This window comes from Bison bison, unplaced genomic scaffold, assembly GCF_000754665.1.
Source record: "Bison bison bison isolate TAMUID 2011002044 unplaced genomic scaffold, Bison_UMD1.0 scf7180017864487, whole genome shotgun sequence".
In the NCBI taxonomy this organism is placed as follows: domain Eukaryota; kingdom Metazoa; phylum Chordata; class Mammalia; order Artiodactyla; family Bovidae; genus Bison; species Bison bison.
The window spans coordinates 5,985,443-6,007,613 of NW_011495047.1; positions in this window are offsets into that span (position 1 = coordinate 5,985,443).

The following is a 22,171-nucleotide window of genomic DNA, read 5'->3' on the forward strand; positions in this document are numbered from 1 at the left end:
AAGATTGCCAGGAGAAACATCAAGAACCTCAGATATGCAGATGACACCACCCTTATGGCAGAAAGTGAAGAGGAACTAAAAAGCCTCTTGATGAAAGTGAAAGAGGAGAGTGAAAAAGTTGGCTTAAAGCTCAACATTCAGAAAACTAAGATCATGGCATCCAGTCCCATCACTTCATGGCAAGTAGATGGGGAAACAGTGGCTGACTTTATTTTTCTGGGCTCCAAAATCACTGCAGATGGTGATTGCAGCCATGAAATTAAAAGACGCTTACTCCTTGGAAGGAAAGTTATGACCAACCTAGATAGCATATTGAAAAGCAGAGACATTAGTTTGACAACAAAGGTCTCCGTCTAGTCAAGGCTATGGTTTTTCCAGTGGTCATGTATGGATGTGAGAGTTGGACTATAAAGAAAGCTGAGTGCCAAAGAATTGATGCTTTCGAACTGTGGTATTGGAGGAGACTCTTTTGAGAGTCCCTTGGACTGCAAGGAGATCCAACCAGTCCATCCTAAAGGAGATCAGTCCTGGGTGTTCATTGGAAGGACTTATGTTGAAGCTGAAACTCCAATACTGTGGCCACCTGATGCGAAGAGCTGACTCATTTGAAAAGACCCTGATGCTGGGAAAGATTGAGGGCAGGAGGAGAAGGGGATGACAGAGATGGTTGGATGGCATCACCAACTCAGTAGACATGGGTTTGGGTAGAGTCCGGGAGTTGGTGATGGACAGGGAGGCCTGGTGTGCTGCGGTTCATGGGGTCACAAAGAGTCGGACACGACTGAGTGACTGAAGTGAACAAGGAAATGACCAAGGCAAAAAAAAAAAAAAGATCCATAATAAAGGGCAGTTCCCTCCCAAACTCTTCCCTCGCTCTTCTCACTGCCATATCCATCTAGAAATGGGCCTCAGAAGAGGGCAGAATGTACAAAGCAGCCAGATCGGCAGCAGGAGGAGTGAAGCTTCTAACAACCCCTCAAACAAACTGACTATAAATTCTGTATATTCTGGGCTAATACACTGTCCAAGCAGCAGCCCCCAACCTTTGTGACACCAGGGTCTAGTTTCATGGAACACAGTTTTTCCATGGACAGGAGTGGGTGATGGTTTGGGGATGATTCAAGGGCATTATATTTATTGTGCCCTTTCTTTTTAATCGTTTATGCTACCACTGACCTGATAGAAGGTACCAGTCTGTGGCCTGGAGGTTAGGGACCTCTGATAAAGCACAGACTCAAATGTACTTTGTATTATGTCAGGCTAAGAGTGCACTGAGTCGCTAGCTGAACCTTCGCCTTCTTCTGCCGTGCCCGACTGCTCCCCTTTGCCTGTGATGGCCTGGCTGCAGATTTCACCCCCTCCCTCCCTCTCCCCGACTTGGAGACCCAGGGATTTTATCAGCATGCATGCAGTAAATCTTGAAGGTCTATCCCCACTTGAACGCAGCGTGCTATAGCACACCGGGTTACAAGATGCATAATTAGAACTCATTCGGCTGACAGATTGATGGGGGTGCAGTGGAGGCCAGATAGCAGTAAATTAAGCAGGAAAACACTGCAGACTCTGGAGTAACGTCAACGCCAAATTGCATGACTTTTGTAAGGCCTCTTCAAAGTGTATCTGTTTTAGGAGGGGTTTTCTTTTGAAGGTACGTCAGCATAAATACTTTTATGGGGAATTTTTCCTCCTGGAATTCACCACTCCACTGACCCAACTACTTCAGAATCACCTACTTAATACACACAGTATATCATTATGGCCTATTATGGGATGAATAGTCACATGTATACATGACAACAATGACTTCTTAGTAGGACTCAGAAATACTCTACCTGACGAGCTAAAAAACAAAAAAATATCCAAACAAATCATCATTTTTTACATAAGTTCTGATTACCTGATTCTCTGAAAGTCAAATTGGGTAAGAAGAAAGTTAAATTTTAAAGTGTTCTGAGGGTTTAAACAAACAGACCTGAGTGCTACAGATGTCCTCATTCTGTATAGGACCGCTCACCAAGATCTCAGATCAAATTTATGTTTAAGTACACGCAGCCGATCTTCATCCCCAGGCCTCCTAATCTTTTTCACTTGTTTCCATCTCCGCTTAGATGTCTGCAGTGTTGAGAGCATTTTTCTGATCCCAACTCCTTTCTGTCTCTTAATGAGTTGTCCTCCTTGTCTATGTTCCCAAGCTTTCTCTAAATCAGGGATCATCAAGTGTGTGCACCCACAAAAGAGACTTTTAAGACTCCTCTTTTCAGATGACATCTACATTTCATCGTCATATACGTAGATAGTTATAAAGGACGTAGGCTTCCCGGGTGGCACAGAGGTAAGGAATCCGCCCTCCAGAGCAGGAGATGCAAGAGATGAGGGTTTGATCCTTGAGTTGCAAGGATCCCCTGGACGAGGAAATGGGAACCCGCTCCAGTATCCTTGCTTAGAAAATTCCATGGACCGAGGAGCCTGGTAGTCTGCAGTCCATGGGGCTGCTAAGAATTGGACACACACACACACACACACACACACCATCTGGCAGTGGGTGTTCTTCACTGGTACTTCAGCTCTGTTTCAGCAAACCCTTACTGCAACAGGTTCAGGTGATCCCACTTATGGAAAAGGTTTGCTTTCAAACATGCCTGCTCAAATTGTCCCTTTATTTAGGGACCCAGAGGATATTAGACCCTGGGGTGATGCTCTGGAGTGAGATTGGGGTTGGTGAGAGAATGCTTTTTTCTTCAACGCAGTCTTCTCTTTATTGGTTCTTTGTTACTATTGATAACAATGTTTAAGGCTATTGAAACAGCAAAAATATGCATAATAAGGTATTTGCCATTTTCAATATAGCCCCACCCAGAATCCAAAAGAATATGGACTGTCCCGTACAAGAATTTTTTATTGTAAAAGTGTAAGAAGTGCAATCATAAAGGGATAATGTTCTCAGGCTGGTGAGTTTTAGAAAAGATGGAAGTGAAGAAACTCAAAACCCATGGCTTTAAAGCCATGTGCATCTGCATAGCCTCTGGAGACCCCCCAGAAGGATGCATACTACAGAGGGAAGATGCTGTTCTTGAAAAAGCCCACCAGACAGGGGTCATTCTGAGACCAGCAGTGAGAAACACCTGATGTACCACCGCCTGCCTCTGTTCCTCCAGTGATCGTGAGCAAGACCAAGAGCAAGACTCTTCACTCACTCATTGGTTCATTCAACAAACACCTTGTCTGTATGAGCCACAGTGCTCTGTAGGCACCTTTGGTATTGTATCCCAGGGATCCTCTTGAATGATCATTGTCAACCAAATCCGGAGACTCCCATCAACCCTCATTTGTGATTCAGATCATAATTAAACCAGGGGGAGTGCAGAGAGCCACTGGTTACTTGGGAAGAAAAACCTGCCTTTGGTATTTCCAGACACTGGGGCCATCTAGAATTCCAGATCCCAAATAAAAATAAAATAAAAAGGGTGGGGGGGGGTGCCTGAGGGAAGAAGTCATATCCTAAACTCATTGTTAAATTGCTGGGAAGTGTGAGTGATGAAAATGGCCAGAAAATACGATCCTTTGGTGGGTTGGGATCTCACTCATGTTTAATTGGGTCTCCTGTGAGGCATTTAAATCCATGGGCAGCTATCAAGGGTGAGAAGTCTGCTCCAGTGGCCCCCAAATGATTTCACCTTCACTTTCATTTTAGTGGTGGAGCAAAGCCAGGACATTTGCTAAAATATTTGAACTGTGGGTGTGTGTTTTAAGGCCTGTCTGTGTGTGGCAGTCGCCACGGAGGAAATTCAGAGTTCCATGATTGCTTTCAGCATGTCGCTTACCAAACACCAGGGCAGCCACTGTGGAGGTCCAGGCACCTTGTACATGCCCTGGATTTCTCAGTTTCCCAACACAGAATTTCTTTCTTTTTTTTTTTTTTTTTAAGTATGGCTTAGAAATGACTATATTCCAAAATTTCAAGTATTTCCAAACCTCCTTCAGGCTGAAATCTAGGTGCTTCCAAATAAACAAAAATAGTTTACAAAGCACTCCTTAGGGACTTCCCTGGTGGTCCAGTGGTTAAGAATCTGCCTGCCAATGCAGAGGACACGGGTTTGATCCCTGTTCTGGGAGGATCCCACATGCCATGGGGCAACCAAATCCGGGCACTCCAACTACTGAAGCCAGCGCTCTACAGTCCTTGAGCCACAACAAGGGAAGCCGCCATAGTGAGAAGCCTGGGCACTGCAACGAAGAGTAGCCCCTGCTTACTTCAACTAGAGAAAGCCTGTGCGCAGCAATGAAGACCCAGCGCAGCCAAAAAGTAATTTGTTCATTTTTATAAAGCACTCCCTCGTCTCTTCACTCCAAATCCATTCAAAATAAACAGGAGAGTAAAATGTTGTTTTCTTTTGTTTTTCAATTCTGCCTCATCATTACCAATTCGGGGACTAGAGACAGGTAGGAAAAACAGTGCATCAGGAGGCAGGAGACGGAAGGGCGTAGTCTCAGGTCTGTGGAGAGACCAAGAAGACTCTGAATCTCCACGCCACACTCCCTTGCAAAGTGATCTTGGGGAAGTTACTTAACTACCCTCTGCCTCAGTCTCCTTCTCTGTAGAGTGAGGAGCCTCTGAGTGGGTTGGCGAGGATTCAAGGAGATAGGGTGTAAGGACTGCTTAGCCTGGTACAGGCATAGACCACAGGCTCGGTCCTGTCTGCCGCCACTGCCGATGGCATTAGGCAAGTCACTGAGTTTTCTTCTGCCAACGTGGGGAGGAAGAAAAGCACATTTTATGGCTTTACCACAATAAAGTTTTACTGCAAGGTAAATGGATCGAAAAGCAGTTTCTCCCTCCATTAAATTGCAAATGTCTTGAGGTCCAGGTCAGAATCTTGCTTTTGAATTCTACTCCAAGATCCCCAGCACCCTTCCATTGCCCATCAATACCTTATACAGGGTGGGCAGCCATCTATACACATTCGTGGACTTGAAGTGTCTCTAAGTTTACCTTTGTGATAAGCAAAGCAGCGAGGCCGTTTCTGTGGGGGTGTTCAAGTGCGTCTGGGAGAGCCTGTGTGAGCGAGACTAGGTGTGTTCATTAGCGATTTAGAGAGGGGGTGGAGGGGCAGTTGCTCACTGGTATGAGCATTTCTGTAATTACTGAGCCTGTTTTCACTGACCTACTACTAAATTCACAGTTGCATAAATCTCTGGGCCAGTAGATAGAGATGCTGTTATTAAAATTCTAAAATAATAATAATAATAAAGAAGCACATTGTAGCTCTCAAATGAATCACATTTCGACACTGATCTTCCAAAGATAAGTTCATGTGGGGAGAAGAGATGAATTGCATGTTTTCCGTTTTTGCCCTTCCTTGCTTTGATTTATCCAAAACTATCACCTCGAAGAGATAGCTTTTTCACTTCAAAACACAACAAAAATCAACTCCTGCTTCTCCACAGGCCCCCGCCCACCTCCCTCTGAATAGCACTAAGCGCAGATGAAGCCCTCTGCAACAAGCCTGGGTTTCTAAGACTTTACCTCAGAAACCCGAAGTTAAAAACACGTCTCTGCGGTGGCTGTCCACATCTATTTCTTTTTATTTTGAAATAAAAGAAAGACAAAACAAAACCAAAACCCCCAGTGTTTTACCTGGCATGCGTTTTGTGATGACTCACTTCAAGAACATTCGAGGGGGAGAAAACCCACTTCACTTTTACCTCTAGGAAATTCCCTTTTCATGGGAATGAAAATCCCGGCTCCCACGCGCTCAGATTCTGGGGACTTGGGGAGGTGGCTCCGTCTTCCTGCCCTGGAGCTCCGAGCCCTAGGGCAAGGCAGTGCTTTCTCCCTAACCAGATCATATTTTTCGATCTGAACGGTTTTACGATGGGGGCTTAAGCAACTTCCTACAGTCCCGTGGTTGCTCTTAATTTCTTCGACTTGGAGTGAAACCCCTCCAGGGAAGCCGTAAAGAAAATAAAAGAAAGAAAGGAGGAAGAAACTGTTTCTCTCCTCTTTCCTCCCTAAACCCTCCTCATAAACATCCTACCCCGTGTCGCAAAATGTATGGCGCGCGTTAAGCCTTGGCAGTATTTTGACACGATGCGTGGTCCCTCTCTCCCCCTCTATTCCTTTGAGGTTCATCTTGCAGCCCAGGGCTCTGTTCCTCTGCCAACTTGGTGGGAGTGTTTAGTGACTGGAAGGCTGTGGCCTGCTCTCCCCAGAACTTCACACTTCATTTTTCCATATCCCTGGGAGCAGCAGCAAATATTTCACCAGCCTGGTTTGCCGGCTACCGCCATAAATCAGACTTAGGCCTCAAAAAAATATCCAGGCCTGTCAAGGCATTAAGCTTTTATTTTCTGACTCCATCCAGTGGTAAATGAGAGCCTGTATTTTCCTTTAAAACTGTAAAGGGATTTTTAAGGATTGTCGCTGGATGGTTACCAGCTCTGAAAGATACAATACGGAGTATAACTGGTTAGGAGAGATTTGAAAAAGTCTTAAGTATGAAAAATGGCTTTTCTGAAAGGTTTTTCAATGAAATGAGAAACGGGGCTAAAATTTCATAAAGATTTTTTTTTCCTTTTTTTTTTTCTTTTTTTCCAGAAAGACCTGAACTATTCATGAGAAAAGCATTAGGAAGAGCTGTGTTCTTGGAGAAATGTGAGTTATATTGGCGAGGCGTGCCTGTCTCCCTCGCCCCGTTCTCCCTCTCTTTCTCTGTGTACACAGATACTTGGGTTGCTTCGTTAGGTCAGTTCCTGCCATCATGACGGATGATATGACAGCAAGAACAAACAGACTGGACAGTTTTATGTGCTGTGTATTAATTGCTTCATCATTGAGGCCGGCAAACCAAGTCCTCTCGGAAAACCCCCGGCTTAAAAGTTTAAACAAGTTTGCAAGGTGCAGACCTTGCCTCTGAGGTCACTTCTTCGTATCTCCCCCCATCGAGGAATCCAGTCTCACGGTCCTAATGCCGAGAACTTCCTTGCAGTAGGAAGAGTGATGGAGTTAAATCAGCAGGTATTTGCACCAAAACACCACGTCCAGGAAATCTGGGGAAAGGTGCAAGGAACCAGGCTGAAATCAGGCACTCGGGGCGGAAAAACAACCCCATGCAGATTTTGTGATGTGTCACATTTCATCGAGGTACGCGTCAATTTTCAGTGGAATAGGGTGAAATGAGAATAAATGTAATACGTCCCCGGCTTCATCCAGGTCATTGCCTAGACTTGCCATCAGGGTTGGCAAGGAGGTGTGAAAAGGCAGAGGAGAAATTACTAAGGAAACAGGGAGTCTCTAGTTATGAAGATTTCAACACTGCATTGAAAACAGCATGAGACTGATCAGGAAGGTAACAGGCCATGTAGACAATGAGATCTGATTTTTGAATCGGGAACCTGGGCACGAGGTGGATGGGACTGATAAGAATGTCATGGATCCTGGAGGAGGAAATGACAGGTGTGTAGCAGAGTGTCGTAGTGGGGAAGACATACCCTGGGCTGACTTTGCATGAACCCCATCCGTCCTGCGTGTGCAGTGGCTGATGTACACAGCTCCCATCCAACCCCAAGTCGTTAGTTGCTTTACATTTTGGGTGTTGGACTTCCCTGGTGGCTCAGTGGTAAAGAATCCATCTGCCAATGCAGAAGACATGGGTTTGATCCTGGTCGGGGAGGATCCCACATGCCACAGAGCAGCTAAACCCGTGCACCACAACTACTGCACCTGTGCTCTAGGGCTCCAGAGCCGCAACTGCTGAGATCCCTGTGCCACAACTACTGAAGCCCATACGTCCCAGAGCCCATGCTCCGCAAGAAGAGAAGCCACCACAATGTGAAGCCCAAACACCAAACTAGAGAGTTAGCCCCTCTGCTCGTCGCAGCTAGAGGAAAAGCCTGTGCAGCAACAAAGACCCAGCACAGCCAAAAACAATAAATAAGTAAATAAATCAATAAAAATTTTTAAAAAGTTCTTGGGCATTCCAAGGTGGGACATTATTTTTCTGGATGCTTTGTATTCTTGAGAGAGTACAGAAGAATCTGAAAGCAGACTTTCTGGACCAAAGCACTTTGAGCCATAGCTCAAAGCTCGGTGCCATGACTACATGGACCCACTTCTAACATTCCTTCCAGCTGATCCGGCTCCATGTCTTCAAACCCTTTAGCAATACCCAGAGCCCAGCTTCCAGGGGCTAAAGCCTCTGCAACCACATCCCTCCCCTCCCGCTCCCACTCAGTGGTCTGTGACCACCTTCTGTTAGTTCTTTCCATTTGCTGGGCTCTCACTTGCCTCCGGTCCTTTCCCCTCTGAAAACTGCAAAAAGTATATGAAATTTGGACTTCTATGTCCATAAATCAAGTTTTATGGGGACACAGCCGCGTTCATCTGCTCACAGATTGTCTATGGCGGCTTTCATGGTAGAACAGCATAGTTGGGTCGTTGTGACAGAGATCGTGTGACCTGCAAATATTTACATCTGGCTCTTTCCAGAACAAGCTCGCTGCCCTCTGCACCACTTCCCTTGTCAACCACGCACACCCACGCTGGGCCTGGCCGGCCCCTTCCTGTTCCTCCAGAGCTGCCTGCAGACTAGCCCTCAGGCTGGTGCTTCCCTTCTCAAAAGCTCTGAACAGAGCCTTGCAGAGTGAATATGTCGTATGTTGAATTCATTTCTAAATGCTTTCTCACTCAAACTACAAAACGGCAAAACTACTGCATGAAAAAATTTTAAAGTCATACAGCGGTCATTAAAAAGAAAAACAAACAAACAAAAAAAACCCTACTAAACAACAAGGTCCTACTGTCTCACAGAGAATTGAACTCAGTATCCTATGATAAACCATAATGGAAAAGAATATTTTTTAAATGTATGTATATATGTATAACTGAATCACTCTGCTGTACAGCAGAAATTTACACATTGTAAATCAACTATACTTCAATAATAAATAAATAAAGGAAAAGTTTTTAGTTAAAATGTAAAAATACCCTACTTGAAAACTGGAATCACATAATCAAAATGTCCATATTAGTTATCCACAAAGGGTGATATTTTAGATGAATTTAACACAGTTTGACTTATCTGTATTTTCTAAATTTTTATAGTATACATCTGCTAAATTTTCTCTATGATATACATGTTCTAAGTTTTCTAGAACATATGTTCTATCGTGCTTAAATGTTAATTCTAATTGGACTTTTATAAAAATATGTATCGGGCATCTTTTATATGCAAGGCACTGAATTAAGTGCTATGGAAATAATCCATGCCCTCAAGAAAATCTAAAAGCTGGTAGTTTACAAAAAAGGACATGCGTAATGATGATGACAATATGCCAGCTTTGCCTGCTTTGTTTGACAATTCGAGAGAGCAACAATCATTTGCTGAGGAAACTGGTTTGTTATGAGATGACATATACGTGACTATCAGCCTCTGTTTTATCCATCTCCCCTGCCAGGGTCCTCCACTTATTTACCAGAAGTCCTTGAGTATGTCTCTATCCTTTTTAAAAATGGAATATATGTGTTTTCATTTACATTAAAGATATTCTGGTATAATATCATCCTTTAACTTTTACATTCTTTGAAAGAGTTATTAAAAATCCCCCAAAAGGTTTCGGACAATCTTCTGTTAGCTTCATTCCCAAATTTATTGTGGGCTTAGCTGGTCTTGTGAATAGGGTCTCATTTCCCATATTCTTTTCTAGTTGGTCATTGCTGATGGGTCACGGATCTTGAACTGGTAACCTTGCTGGAGAAGGGGAAAGTCAGTAAAATGCGGAAGAGCCTCTGACAGATCACTGGGCCACAAACTACAGAGCTGAGTCTGCACCTGGGGTCTAAGAGCCTGGGGTGGGATGGGGTGGGGCAGGGGAGTCGCCTGTATCTTTGTCTCTCATCAGTGCATCTCATGCTTCTCATAACTGAGACCCCTGGAGGCCTGCTGCATGCATCTGGCATTTTCTGACACCACATCACCGCCACCCTGACTTTATCCAATCTCGTCATCTATACACACCCACCGAACAACCCATCCTTTCCTTAAAAATCCCCTGCAGAGTTTTACCAAGGCTCTAAGCCCATCCTTTCTGCTATAAATCTGTGGACAAGAAGCAGCACTGGGACTTCCCTGGTGGTCCAGTGACTAAGACTCCACCTTGCAATGCAGGGGACATGGGCTCCATCCCTGGTTGGGGAACTAAAATCCCAAGTGCTACGGAGCACCTAAGCCAAGAGGCCACATGTGAAGATCCCATGTGCTGAAACCCATAAAAATGGGTTGCAGCCTAAATAAATAAATAAAATAAATATTAAAAAAAGGAAAAAAAAAAAGCAGCACTGACATCTTTCCCTTTACACCCTCCAGCTATCCCAGTAGGTCGAAGGGGCTCTAGAATCCATCACATCCTATTGGGTGGAGCTTATTATTCCAGGGAGCTCCCACTGGTTCAATAACATCTGGAGGACTCTGGAATGATCTGAGTAACCCCTGAGATTTCAGGTCTTGGCTGGTGCCTCTTACCACCACCACCACCTGGGCTAAATCATTTCATGGGTGTCACAACGACCTAGTTTGCCGAGGGCTTTGCTGAAAACAAGCGCCATTTTGGCAGAAGTCAAAAGAACCCAGCAAACAGATCCTCTTTGTCCACAGTCATGAAATGTGGGGAAGAAGCTTTTGAAAAACTTGCCAAAGGGCTCTAGATAATCAAACCATCCTTAGCTCATGTTTATGCAGGAATAAGCTATGCTACTTCTCACTAGGGCCAGGCCCAACTTTCCCCAGTGATTTGCCCTCTCTAAGTGCAGTTAGTCATCCCAGTTCTTTCAGAAACTAGACGCGGCTCTCAATCACCTGGCTCTCAGCAAATACCAATACTGAGGCCCCACCCCAGAGAAACTACATCAGAATTTCCCCATTCGCTGTGCCAACGGTATCATGCTGGGTCTCTGAGCCCGAGCGGAACCTGTCTGTCTGTCTAGAGAGGGGGAGGAGTAGGGTGGAGAGCCTGTCCTCCGACCCCACCTCTCTCTAACCACATCTAAGCTAAAACCCACAAAATCAAGTAAACAGGCAAACGAGGGCTGATGCCGTGATTGGAAGGAAGGGGGAGTGGTGGGGTGGGGAGGATGGATGAGGAAGGGAGGCCATGTTTGATTGACAGAGTCTTCCTCAAGGTCTTCCCAAGGACTTCCCTGGTGGCTCAGATGGTAAAACGTCTGTCTACAATGTGAGAGACCTGGGTTCGATCCCTGGGTTGGGAAGATTCCCTGGAGAAGGAAATGGCAACCCACTCCAGTACTCTTGCCTTGAAAATCCTATAGACAGAGGAGCTTGGTGCAGGCTACTATCCATGGGGTCACAAAGAGTTGGGCACGACTGAGCGACTTCACTTTCTCTTTCCTCAAGGTCAGAATAGACATTCCATGGAGGAAATGATCTTTCAGGGTCAGGGGGAAGGACCGTGGCATCAGTGCCCAGGCTGAGGAGAGGACTGAGCCTCGGCTGAATCCAGACCAGCCCCAGGAGTTCCTGCCCACCCTCCCCGCAGACCCAGGCTGCCCCCTGGCTCCTCTGTGTGGCCCCTTATACACACACACACACGCGTGCGTGCACACACACACACACACACGCACTTCATCACCGCCTATGCTTCTTGGGTGTTCCATCTGCCTCTGGCTGCCAATATGAGGGGATTCATTTCCTAAAATGCCAGAACCTCGGCGGGCGAGCCATTTAGGGAATAGCCAGGAGAGTTGGCCACCTGGCTCAGGAGGCTGTGTCTCCACCAACCAGAGGTGACAAGACTCATTCTGGGGGCCCCTGGGGTTGGACGGTTTGCTCACCAGAGGTGTTTCCAAAAAGAAGGAGATCAGATTTCCCAGGCCTCCACGGACACTTTCACCAAAGTTACAGAGACAGGAAGAACTCTGCTTCCGTCTCCATTTTCCTGTCCAAAGGACCTCTCTTTCCCAGCCAAGGTAGACTTTGCTTCATCTCCATAACAATAAATACCTTCAATCACATGCTAGCTAGTACCCAGGGCAGAGTGCTGAGTGCTTTCCGGGTATACTCTTCTGTAACATTCCGTGCTGAGATGAAGAAACAGGGGCCCAGGGAAATCAGGCAGCTTGCCTCACATCGCATAACCAGTAACCACATCATCCGCAGAGGACGATTGGAACTCAGGCCTGTCTGAACCAAAGCCAGAGAAACCATCACATCACACTGAGAATTTTGTAGGCTAGGGACCCACGTCGTCAGTAAAGTCAGAGGTGGTGCTCAAAGAGCCCAACCATCTTTCACCAAATTCACCAGAATTCAGAGCCACTTGGTGGCTCCAGAGAGAAACAGTATAAGCTAGAGTTGGAAGCACCCACAGGTTTTGGAATCAAACACTCACTCGACTATTCAAACCTCAACTTCCTCATCTGTAAACTAGGACAACAGTACCTACTTCATAGGGTTGTTGCAGAAATAAAGTAGTACAGCTCAGGGGAAATGTTTACTACAGGGTCAAGCACCTAGTAAGAGCTCCATAATGTAACCATTCTATTGTCAATGGTATTATTATCAGAAATATAACAACCAGCAAACATTTTCTCACTCATTCAGTGAATATTTATAGAGGGTCCTACATCAGTCACTGAGATAGCATTAAAATAAAAAAAAAAGCTCATTCTCTCCCCAGTTGGAAAGTCCACTCGGCAAAGCAAGTCACCATGGGAAGGCTACCTGCAAGTTGTGGATCATCAGAGAATGATGGCAGGTGTATTCAAGTTGTAATGGCTTGAAGTGGTCCCTTCCCTACAAGCATCTTTGGAGCCAGGCTTCAGGATGGCCTGTCACATGGAGGAGACATTGGGGAGAGAAAGAATTAAGCTTTACGGAGCACTTCCTGGGTGTCAGGCACGAGGCTGTTTGCTTTCCTGCAAGGCACTTTCTCCCTATAACTCAGGATGCAGGAAATGCTTGTCGGCAGGACCTGAAATGCTCTGGGTGTCATTAAGTCAGAGCATTAAATAACATTGACTCGCAGTACCAGAGAAGAAATAACACCCTGGTGACCAATCACTTTGATTCCCACTGTGTCTGCAGCCCAAACTAGCTGTGTGCTTTGAGCAAGTGATTTATTCTGTCTCAGCCTGAGTGCCTTTAGCTGGACAAGGGATGGAAATAATAGGACTAGCTGTCTCATAGGATGGTGAAATACATGTAAAAAGAGGCTGAACAAAAACAAATATATGTTAAAGCATAGATGTGGAATCTAAAAAAATGGCACAGATGACCTGCAAAGCAGAAGTAGAGACACAGATGTAGAAAACAAATATATGGATACCAAGCGGGAAAGGAGGGATGGGATGAATTGGGACTGGAATTGACATATATACACTGTATGCGTGAATGCTAAGTCACTTCAGTCATGTCAGACTCTGCAACTCTGTGGACTGTAGCCCTCCTGGATCCTCTGTCCCCAGGATTCTCCAGGCAAGAACACTGGTGTGAGTTGCGATGCCCCCTTCCAGGGGATCTTTCCAACCCAAGGATAGAACACACATCTCTCCTGAATTGGCAGGCGTGTTCTTCACCACTAGCCCCAACCTGGGAAGCCCTATATATACACTACTATGTATAAAATAGGTAACTAATAATAACCTACTGTATAGCACAGGGAACTCGACTCAGTGCTCTGTGGTGACCTAAATGGGAAGGAAATCCAAAACAGAGGAGATAGAATATGGCTGATTCACTTTACAGAAACTAATACAGTAATGTGAAGCAAGTGAAAACTGAAGTCGCTCAGTCGTGTCCAACTCTTTGCAACCTCATGGACTGTAATCTACCAGGCTCCTCTGTCCATGGGATTTTCCAGGCAAGATTACTGGAGTGGGGTGCCATTTCCTTCTCCAGGGGATCTTCCTGACCCAGGGATCAAACCCAGGTCTCCTGCATTGCAGGCAGACGCTTTACCCTCTGAGCCACCAGGGAAGCCCAATGTGAAGCAACTATACTCCAATTTTTTAAAAAATCTACAAACAAAATAAAAGGGAGGAGAGGATCAGCAAGGGAGGGGGAGGGCTCAACAAACTTAATCCATTTCTGTTGTTTTCTGTCAATCTTCTTTAATGGACCAAATAGTGTCTTAGTCGTCTGTGCTGCTAAGTTTATCTGACCTCTAACAAAAAGAGAGCAAACCGCAGGCTCAGAGTTCCACAGACAACAGTGCCTAGCAGGACTTCACAACCTCGCTTTTTTTTTTCATTGTGGTGTGTGTTATATGAAAGAAAGATTAACTTCTAATTGTATTGAGTGATACTGGTTTTTCACTTTTGCTAGTCACAGAAAGCTTCCTTTTAAAATAAACATCTTTTAATTTAAAAAGAAATCAACTTAAATGCAAATATTAAGGAAATAAAAGGACAGGTGTGTGCTAAGTCACTCGAGTCACATCTGACTCTTTGTGAGCCTATGAACTGTAGCCTGCCAGGCTCCTCTGTCCATGGGATTCTCCAGGCAAGAACACTAGAGTGGGTTGCCAGGCCCTCCTCCAGGAGATTTTCCCAACCCAGGGATTGAACTCACATCTCTTGAGTATCCTGCTTTGGCAGGTGGGTTTTTTACCACTAGCATGACCTGGGAAGGCCAAAAAGACAGATAGTAAGTGGATATGACCAACATCTTGACTGTGACATTTGAATGATGGAAGTTTGGGGTACAAGGATAGAGAAGCATCCATGTCACAACTTCCAATCTCCAGTTAGAGATGAGAGCCCAAAAGCTTAAGAGCCAGCAAGCCAAGCTGAAGCTTGAAGTGTGTATGTGTGTGTGGGGGGGTGGTATTCTGCCTCCCTTGGGCACCTACATGTGCTCCTCAGTATGCACTACCAACAGTCATATGTCTTTGCTTTACAGATACCCATTTTCAGACCCCAGAGAGACCACTGCCCATCAGACATCCTCTTCTTCTAAGAGGTCATGTACCATGGCTGTGGTTTCTTTCCCTGGAGTTTCTTGCTAGGCTGGGGGATACAGCCTTGTCCCCTTGGAAGGATCAAGCTGGTTTTCAAGGCTTCTTAGAAGCACAAGTATAAGGTGGCTCTAGGTGGGGCCTACTTCTGCGCGTGGCTCACCCCGCCCCCAGGCTACCGGGTTCAACTATTAATACTTCCTTCCTTCGATGGCAATGGTGGCTGTGGCAAGAGCTGCTCCGATCCTACAGATGAGCATCTCGTAAAACAGGAGCGGCCAAAGCCACGTGAAGGATTGTGTCTACTGTGGCTCTTATTTCTGGTTCTCACTTTAGAGAAAGGGGGCCGCTGGGTAGACATCACCTGGTAAACAGTGTTCTTTGGCGAAGCTGTGATGGTGGGTCTTAGAAGCCAGTGAACTAGGGAGTCCAGGGGATGTGGGTTGAAAGAGATGAGAATCATAGTATTTGAGATGTCGGGGTCCCCCCAAGCCACAGTTCCATAACTCTGCTTCACACACAAGGGGAGTGAGGCTGAGAGGTTACTGGACCTGCCCAAGGTCACACGCCTCCCAGTCAGAAAATTGCCACGTGTCCCTGTGGGCTTCTGAACCCAGTTTGACCCTGGGCCTCATTAAAAATTCTTGCCATGTCTTCTTTCTTCAATGGATAATTTAAAATAGAAATAATAATAAATATAACACCTCGTTGTATATGTGTAGCTCCTTTCTTCCAATAAATGGTGTTCTTTCAGCTTGCCCACCCGTGCTGCAGGGAGCGGAAGAGCTTCCACTCTGGACTCTGACACTGGTTATTGACTGAACCTCGCCTCCAGCCCACACACATACCCCTATCAAAGGTACAGCTCACAGGACAGGGCTCAAGTCCTGCAGGAAGATATGTGATTCACCACTTCAGGGTGGTGTTTTAAAAAAAAGCTCTCACACATCATATACATGAGAATTATATTTAGAAAGCTAATGTTGTAACAGCTTTTAAAATTACTTATTTTTCTCCTAGTTCTTTGACTCTCCAAGGAATGACAGGCCCTTTTGTGTTTTTAGTACTTGTTGTTGTACTAGCAGTAAAATAGCAGCGACTACCATCATTTGTTAAATGTAATAAATGTAAGAGTGATTATCATCATTTATTAAACTTCAGCATTGGAGGCATTTATATCCAGTATCTTATATAATCCTCACAAAAATCTTAATGATGCAGGTATTATGCCACTTTTTGAATGAAACAAACTAAAGCTCAGAGAAGTAATCTGCCCAACACAAAAAAGGTAAATTCTTCTATTATTTTTTTTTTTAGTTTGGCTGTACCACGTCTTAGTTTCAGCATGCACGCTCTTTTACTAGTAACCTGCAGGATCTTTAGTGGTGGCATATGAACTCTTAGTTGGGGCATGAGGGATCTAGTTCCCCAACCAGGGATCGAGCCCAGGCCACCAGCACTGGGAGCGTGCACTTTTAGTCACTGGACCACCAGGCAAGTCCCAAGTCTTCTATTTTTGACATTAAGGTCAACCAGATTTTTCAGAGAATTCCTAAGAGTACTAGGTAAAATATAAATTCTTTATTTTTAGTGCATGACAGATTTGGCTAGAAAGCGAAATACTTTGTGTTTCAGAAATGACCAGCAAGGCAAAATCCAACAGCATCAACGAGTGCTGGAGTCAGCATTTCCCACACTTCAGGAACAAATTCTAAAGCCCAAGCAGAGTGAAAGATCAGAACAGAGACCAAAAATATTGCAGGGAACGCTCTCAGTGAGTGAACCAGAGAAACCCAAATCCCACAGAACAGGAAGGTGGAGATCATGACCTCTTGGCCTCAGCTCTGAGTGGAGCAGAAAAAGAAAAAGATCCTCCTTCCCTATTTCTAATCACAGGCCTGGACTTCCATGAATTTGGGGCCTGAATATACACAACCATTGCGGGTGGAAGAAAACTGTGAAATGTTAGTTTCAACTGGTTCTAACTTGGTGATATCCTCAGGTACCTGACGGCAGCAAATTCCAGTTTTCACTGGAAGAAAAATGCTCTTAAATGGGGCCTCAATGAATCCTTACACATCAAGTTACACGAAGAAGGAACTCTTTCTTTTAAAAAGTCACTAAACACACAAGGAAATAAGCCACACTAAGTGAGAGTCGGCTAGAGAAAGTCTACAATCAGATCTTCAGAGACCACAGATACTGGGACTAATCAAACACAGACTATAAAATTAGTATGCTGAACAGGTTCAGAAATACACAGAGACATTGATATAGCAAAGGAAAAAACAGACTATCGTAACTGGCCAGATTTGATAAAAGATCAGATAGAAATTCTAGAAATGAAAAATGTGATCAATAAAATATGGGAAATATGAAAGTGTGAGCATATTATATAGGAAACAATAAAGACAATGAAGAAAGGCAATATTGAAAGAAATAATGCCTGAGAATGCTCCAGATTCAATGGAAAGTTGCCAGTGCATGGATTAAGAAAGCCCAGAGAATCCCGAGCAGGATAAATAAAAAGAAATCCATTCCTGGACATATCGCAGTGAACCTACACAACAGCGAAAACAAACAGAAGATTTTAAAGCAATCAGAGAGAAAAAGCTGATAATCTGGGAAAGAATGACATGTTGACAGCTGAATTCTCAAGAACAGCAGGGAAAATTAGATGCATTAATATCAACCAACTAGTATCCAGTAATCAACAACTTAGAATTCTGAACGAGGAAAGCTATTTTCCCAGAGCCTGGGGGAGGGGCAAAATTTTTTCAAAGTATCACAAACTGAAAGAATTTACCAGAACACTCTCATTGTAGGAACTTCTAAAGGACATACATTTTAGAAAGAAGGAAAATGATCCTAGAATGCGGGTCTAAAATGCAAACAGTTTAGTGAGCAAAGGAAAGGGTTGAAATGTGCTAAACCTAAATAAATATTGACGGTATAATGAGCAATAATGTAATATTTAAGGGTTTTTTTTAATTAAAAGAAAATTAAAATCCTAAACAACCGCATGTAACATTTGGAAGAGAGCAATTAGAATTCAAGAGTTCTTTGCTTCTTTTACCTTTTGGAAAGAGCTTAACTATATTCATTTTCAACTTTATTATGTTAAATATACATATTGAAATATCTAGGGTAACCTAGACATTCTTTAACGTAGCATAAAAGAACTGGAAATGATTTTGGGGGTGAATGAAACCAATCAATTCAAAACAAGGAAGCAAAGGAGGGAAAAGAAAAAGGAATACAGGAAAAGCAGGATAAATATTACCAGAAAGTGCAGCATAAGATGGTAGAAATGAATACAAAGAATTCAGTTATTGCAAATGATTTAAATGGTTTAGACTCTAATTGAAAGACAAAGACTGTTAGAGACTGACATGGAGGAAGAAGTTGGTCCAAGTTGAGGAAGGATAGAAATACGATTAAGAAGGTGATACAAGCAGCACATGTCACACAGTGACGTTAAAGCTTAGCGCGTGACCTTGATTCAACAGGGCTTGCTAGTGTGAAGCAGGGGGCAGGAGACTGTTGTTTTCATTATAAGATTTCTTCTATTGTTATTTACATAATTTTTGTTTTTATATGCATGAATTATATTGATAAATATTTTAAAGTTTAAAAAGACTAAAAGAAAGAATCTCAAAAGATCCATCCTTTGGTTTGATGATAGATGGAAAGATAGATGATAATAGATAGATATGAGGTATTTTCCTTGATACACCTCAATATTATTTGAATTTGGGACAGTGTTATTTTTGTGATTTAAAAAAACTCAAAAATAGGTAATGGGATACTGTAGAATTTTGAGTCAGGGGCACTTGAGAATGAGATATTACTATTCAGGAAGCAGATCGCAAGATGGATTGAGAGGTCAGAAGACAAAACCTAGAGTCAGAGACACAAATTGCAACAACTAAAATGATTGTCTGGATCAATGAGATAAATGTGGGATGGAAGAGAAGGAAAAATCTGAAAGAAATGATGGTATTCATTGACTCTTCTTGTTTCTGCAGGTCAGGGGTAGTCAGAGCAATTGAGTTCCTGAAGATGAAGGAAGAGGCAAAAATGAATGAATGATGATGACAATGCTTGTTCTAGTCTGCCCTCGCAGGAGTCACTTCTACCCTAAGCCAGCCGCAGAAACTCTCTATTTGGACATTCTGGAGTGTTCGCAACAACCCCCAGTTATAATGTAACCCCCTGCTTGGTATCTTTCCTGGAAATAATCTGGCATAGCAGAGGACCAAACGCTACTGTAGCCCTCAGCACCTCCAAAATACAAGCCAAATTGATTATAATGGGGAAAAAAGATCCTCATTTGCTATTCTTCTAAAACCTCCCCTACTCCCAGTCCACAGCCCTGGAGGATCTGGAAGGATCTTGGAATTTCAGATACATTATAAAAAAGGAGAGGGCAGTGCCTCAACCCTGCCATGGGTACTGACATAGGACGGGCAGGTCCACGCTCTGTGCCCTAAGCCAGGTTCTTCCTGGAGCCACCTTATCCAGTGATTGGACAGGAGACTCTAACCACCCAAAGGCAGGGAGCCAATTACCCGAAAGTACCTTTATCATGATTTTTGGTGCCTCCAGAACAGTATCCAAACTGGCCATTTCCCAGACCCTCTACAACTTCACTGGTGTGAGCTGAGCAAGCCAGTGACTCTCTCTGAGCCCTGGTTTCCCCACCTGTAAATGGGCATGGCAGTAACACATGTCTAAAGGTTTGTTATGAGGGTTAAATGAGTCAGTGACATAGAAATCATAGAAGGCTTGACCTAAGTACTAACTAGATACTTATTTTTTAATTATGTTTTTAAAGAGTCCTATTACTTTTAAAAATTTGTTTTAAAAATATTTTCAATTGAAAGATAATTGCTTTACAATGTACTGTTGATTTCTGCTGTACAACAATGTGAATCAGTCAGAAATACACATATATTCTCTCCCTTTTGAACCTCCCTTCCACCCCTCATCCTATTCCTCTGAGTGATCACAGAGCACCGAGCTGAGCTCCCTGTGCTATACAGCTTCCCACTAGCTATCTGTTTTACACATGGTTGTATATATATATGTCAAAGCTACTCTCTCAATTTGTCCCACCTTCTCCTTCCCTCACTATGTTCACAAATCTGTTCTCTACATCTGTGTCTCTATTTCTGTCCTGCAAATAGGCTTATGTATACCATTTTTCTACATTCCATATATATGCATTAATATACAATATTTTTCTCTTTCAGACTTATTTCACTCTGTTTAACAGGGAGAGCCCTTCTATTTCTGAAGACGTGCCAGTAGAAATATAAAGGCAAGAAGAGACAGGAAAAATAGAGAAAGGGTAAAACCAACAGAACTGAATAACAGAAACGAAAGAGATGGGAGGCTTTCATAATAATGCCTCGGTTATTATGGGAAGTGTGTTATCAGTGATCAAAATAAAGATGTCAGGAGGGGAAGTCTTGTCTCTGCAATGAGATCATAGGATGTTTGAGACAGGAAACTGTGCTTCTTCATCACAGTATTGAGCACAATTTGAACACTATTTTAGTTCTAAAAAACTCAAAGTATCTGTTGAGTAAATAAAGAATAAGGGAGTGAATGAATGAGAAGGAAAAGGCTGTAGAGGGAGGGAAGGAAAGAGAACAAATTGTAACACAAGGCAAGCGCCCTCTCCTAAGGCTGAGATAGCAGCTGTCTCATGCCGAGGAGGGAGACGGCAATGGCACCCCAATCCAGTACTCTTGCCTGGAAAATCCCATGGATGGAGGAGCCTGGTGGGCTGCAGTCCATGGGGTTGCTAAGAGTCAGACACGACTGAGTGACTTCACTTTCACTTTTCACTTTCATGCATTGGAGAAGGAAATGGCAACCCACTCCAGTGTTCTTGCCTGGAGAATCCCAGGGACGGGGGAGCCTAGCAGGCTGCCATCTATGGAGTCACACAGAGCCTGACACGACTGAAGCGACTTAGCAGCAGCGGCAGCATGCCAAGGAGGGTGCTGCCATGTTATCTATTCCAAAACAAGATGGGATTCTGAACCTTGAGGTCATTTGGTCCTGATTTTTTAATTAATTAATTAATTTGGCTGTACCAAGTCTTAGTTGTGGCATACAGGATCTTCAGTTGCAGCATGTGGGATCTAGTTCCCTAACCGGGGATCGAACCCGGGCCCCCTGCATTGGGAGCATGGAGTCTTAGCCACTGGACCACCAGGGAAGTCCTCCGTTTGGACATTATTATGCAGAATCTTTTCCAAGAAGCTAGCACTGGCCCTGAGCATTGTTCCCTCCTCCCTCATAGCATCTCCAGAGGTCTGAGCCCTAAGAAATGACCCAAGGGTGCAGTCCAAGAAACATGGTCAGCACTGGCCTTGCTGGTCACAGGTTCACAGGTACACAGGCAGGGGCTAGCCTGAAGCTTAGAGCTAGCCCACCGTGCTGCTCAGACCTGGCTCCCACCACAAAACCAGTCTTCCCAAGAGGGATCAGCCGCCGCCATCCTGGCTGTTAAGTAAAGTGGTTTCAGACCACCTTGTGCATGTAGTCAGAACACGGAAGGAGATATTTCTTTTCCCTGCAGACGGCTTGTTCTTCTGATAAACTACAGTCTGATTTTATTAATGCCAATGCTGGAGTGTATTTTCTCATGATTAAGCATCTTTTCCTCCCGCCTCTTTAGACTTTTGCTATAAATAGGAGCTTCTTTGTTCTGTCTCCTCTGGGCAATAATTGGAAACATAAAATTGGGGAGGAGGGGTAGCGGAGACACCCTCATGTCTTTCCGAATCTCTTGATTGTTTCTCCACGAGCAGGCAGTCGTGCAAACAAACGGGCAGCTTTGTTTGTGTTTTCTCCGAAGTCACAATTTCTTCCACTAAATGTTTACACATTCCAGCATCTTGAGGACTTGAGGACCAAGATTGATGGCATTTTAATATTCGTTTGAACATGTGCACTTAATGTGCTTGGTTAATTAGGGTAATTAGTAGTCTTTTCATTCCAAGGCCGTTGTTGAAATTAAATTGGGGCTGTTATTTCTTTTAGTGAACTAACTGAAGAAGAATTTTTACTTTGAAAATGAATCAGGACTGGCAGACATGAATTTCAGTTCTGCAACAGAGGAGGAATGGACAAGGGGCTGGGGTCTGGGGGTCTTTGAGGGAGAGTTCCCAGGCTCACTTAGGCCCTCCAG